Below are 4,215 nucleotides of genomic sequence, written 5' to 3' on the forward strand. Positions count from 1 at the left end.
ATCTCTTCCAACGTCACCGTCTCCGCCAAACTCTCCAATTGCCTCTCCTCTGCCTGTATAATGAGGTCCAGTGTTTTTCCTCTCCATCCTCCGTTTCCGTGGCTTAGAGGACAGCCACCTCCTCCTCGCTTCTAACGAGAACGGCTGCCGCAACCCAAGCCACTTCTATATCGGGTATAATTCCTTCTACCCTCACCTTAGAAGTCTTTCTTCCAAGGTACATGGGTAGAAGTACTACTTCCTCCGTTCTCACCGTTGTACTCGCCAGCCTTTTTGCCTCCTCCGCTGTCCTAAACTAGACAACCACCATCCCATATCCATTTCCTTTCCCTGTGTATGTCACTTCCTTCGAAAGTCCCTTCAGAGCTTTTTCTACTTTTTCCATCACCATCCGCTCCACCTTCCTACTCTCCACTTAGTACACCTTGTAGGTGATGGTCTTCTTTTCCATATTTTCCATAACCCTCTTCGGGGGGTAATAACTTTACGTCACCGCCCACCTTCTGTGTCATCTTAAACAGCTCCTTCAGTCCGGTTAGGTCCACTTCCCTTTTCTTCACCTCTGCAGCCTCAGCAAAACTCTTTACTCTTTCCAAATGCTCGTCCATTCTATTTACCGCCTTAACGACCTCCTCCTCCGCCGCTGAGGACAGCTCATACTCGCTAAAGTCTGAATACATTGTCTCTACCGGTATAACAGCCGCTGCCAAGCAGCACAAAAAATTCCGTCCGACTCATCAAAAATCAACACAGCGAATAGACCGACGCATGCGCGGGAAGCAAGCTTCTTGCCACACAGCCACGCTTACGCCTACAATGTATATATATCATACATGTGTGTGTGTGTGTGTATGTAAGTACACACACACACACACACACACACACACACACACACACAACAGAAGTAAATAGACACCACATAAAACATCGTTTTATGTTTATTCTAACTTGTAATGGTTTTTATTAATTGACATTTTTAAGTTTCAGGTTCTATATGTGACTGTTTAATAATGCCATGTACAAAAGAAGCCTCGGAACTGTCTGAATTTCAAAGAGGCCGTATTGTGGTTCATTCTGAAGGTGGACATAGCGTAAAACTGCATAAGACCTTGGGACCCTGCTTTCTATGGTTATAGAGTGATTGTGCAATTCACCAGAGAAGGGAAGGAGTCCACATCACCCCGCCCAGATCAACCAAGATTCTCTGACAGGACCCTTCTCTTTATTAATAGAAGTATGGAAGATAATCTTCGTTGCAAGGCCTCTGATATAGCAGGACAATTTGATATCAGGTGTCTCCACAAACTTGGTTACTATGTCAGAGCAGCAAGACGGAAGCCACTTCTTCGACCGGTCAACATCGAGCGAAGAAAAGATCCGGCCAGTGAGATGGTGTAGAGGCCACTGACATTTTGGGACACTGTCATATTCTCTAATGAGTCCAGATTTGCTGCATTTTCGGACAGTGATCGAGTGTGGGTCTGGAGAATGTGATCAAGAATTTGATGTGAAAAGATTGCATCCAACAATGAAACACGGTAGCTATTCCGTGAGGGTCTGGGGAGCAATTTAGAGCAATGGTTGATCAGAGCTGGTGGAGTGTAAGGGAATCATAAACTCAGATAAATACATGTCCATATTGCAGAAAGGACTCCTTCCAATTTTCTCCAGTGGTGAAATTATTAAAGATGACTTTTTATTTATGGAAGACGGGGCTCCTCCTCACAGGGCTAAAATGACCCAAAATTTGTTGGGTGAGAATGACATAAAAAAAACTTCCATGGCCAAGCCACTCACCAGATATAAACCCTATTGAACACCTCTTGGACATAATGAACAGAGCATTTCATAAAAAGAACAAGAAAGCATTTTCAAAGTCAGATCTTTTGAGATGAAACTTCGCAAGAAATTCCGCAAGAGAATATTCGTCATCTGATCAGTAACATGACTAATAGGGTCCTTGTATTGAAAAATGCAAAGGGCATGTCTACTAAATATTAAATATTCACATTATAACAATTAATAAATAATTTGAATGTATAATTTCAGATTTAAATAAATTTCAATGATTGTAAGGGTGTCTATTTCTGCTGCGCGCGCGCATGTGTGTGTGTATGTATGACTCTGTATGTATGTATGTGTGTGTGTGTGTGTGGTGTGTGAAGAGAGAGAGAGAAAGAGAGATTAAACGACCAGGAACTACGTAATCGTTTCCATTGGTTAACCGCTGTTTCTGCTAGGAAAAGCAATGCACTCGAGCGTGAGTGTCTGCACAACAACCTACATAGCTTTGTCTGAATCATTTCAATTAGGTTCATGCATATTTCAGGAAGTATTACAAGCCGTCTTATGCAATCTTTCGTTTTGTGTCCAATAAGAGTGGACAATAACGTAAAAGGAAGGGAAATAGATGAATGAGAACGAAACTCCTAACCGTTAATAATTATTAACAATTAGGAGTTTCGTTATAATTGACAATGATCGGCTGCAAAATGAAAATGAACTACATCTGCTTCGTGTGTGAGTGGCAAAAAAATATTATAATGTTTTATTTCTGAGTGAAATTTATTTGAATCTTGTATTTCAGGACGGTAATTTTTTTTTTCTCACTATATATTCGTTCTTCACGCGTTTATTACTGTTCTTATCCTAACTAATGTCCATTGTCCGGAAATCTTTCGTCACATATCTGTAACCTCTTCCGTCTCCGTGTGTGCTCTTGCTCCGACGAAGATTTCCGGACAATAGACACGATTTAGAATAAGAACAGTAATAAACGAGTGAGGAACGAATATATACTCTTTACTCTCTTTTACTCTTTTACTTGTTTCAGTCATTTGACTGCGGCCATGCTGGAGCACCGCCTTCAGTCGAGCAAATCGACCCCAGGACTTATTCTTTGGATGCCTAGTACTTATTCTAACAGTCTCTTTTGCAGAACTGCTAAGTTACGGGGACCTAAACACACCACCATCGGTTGTCAAGCGATGTTGGGGGTGACAAACACAGACACACAAACATATACACACATATACATATATATATATATATATATATATATATATATATATATATATATATATATATATACATATATACGACAGGCTTCTTTCAGTTTCCGTCTACCAAATCCACTCATAAGGCTTTGGTCGGCCCGAGGCTATAGTAAAAGACACTTACCCAAAGTGCCACGCAGTGGGAATGAACCCGGAACCATGTGGTTGGTAAGCAAGCTACTTACCACACAGCCACTCCTGCTCCTATGCAAAGAAAGAAGAAAAAAATGAAGAAAATGACCGTCCCGAAGTACAACAATATCTGTTTCAACACACGATTTCACATCAGGAATCTTGCAACACAAATCCATTTCGTTGAATCATTTGTCAAACTGCTTCAGCTAATATGAAATAATTTCGTTGGACTACAACGCCTGAAGCTCTAATGACTGACACGAATGGTAGGTTTGTGAAGATAGGTGCTAAGTCAGTTTGTTCTTTTATTCCTTCATTCTTTCACTTGTTTCAGTCATTTGACTGCGGCCATGCTGGAGCACCGCCTTTAGTCGGACGAATCGACTCCAGGACCTATTCTTTGTAAGCCTAGTACTTATTCTATCCGGCTCGTCTGCCGAACCGCTTAGTTACGGGTACCTAAACACACCAACATCGGTTGTCAAGCGATGAGTGGGTGGGGTGACAAACACAGGCACACAAATATATACATACATAGAAACACAGGCACACACATACATACATACATACATACATACATACATACATACATACATACATACATAATCATGCCAAAGTACTATTGGGTTGGTGCATAATTACCGCAGCTTTTTTTCAACAAATTTTATTCAACAAAAACAATAACAATATTTAACAAAATCATCTTTAAATGGCGGTCTGACCGTCTGCCAAGCAAATGGGAAGCAGGTATTGAAGCAGATAGTGAATATGCTCCAGAATAATCATTTAAAGATGTTTTTGTTAAATGTTGTTATTGTTTTTGTTGAATAAAATGTATTGAAAAAAAAGCCGCAATAATTATGCACCAACCTAATATAATCCTTTAAGGGATGTTTGCATCCTAGTTCTCCGGTTTATGCCAGTGTTCAGTGGAAACTAAATACTTTAGTTTTGCCTTGGTGTATATTGGTATTAAAATATTAATGAATGAGAAAGAAGAAGAAACTGGAGAAATTGACGTATA

This window comes from Octopus bimaculoides, chromosome 3 (genome assembly GCF_001194135.2).
Source record: "Octopus bimaculoides isolate UCB-OBI-ISO-001 chromosome 3, ASM119413v2, whole genome shotgun sequence".
Lineage (NCBI taxonomy): Eukaryota > Metazoa > Mollusca > Cephalopoda > Octopoda > Octopodidae > Octopus > Octopus bimaculoides.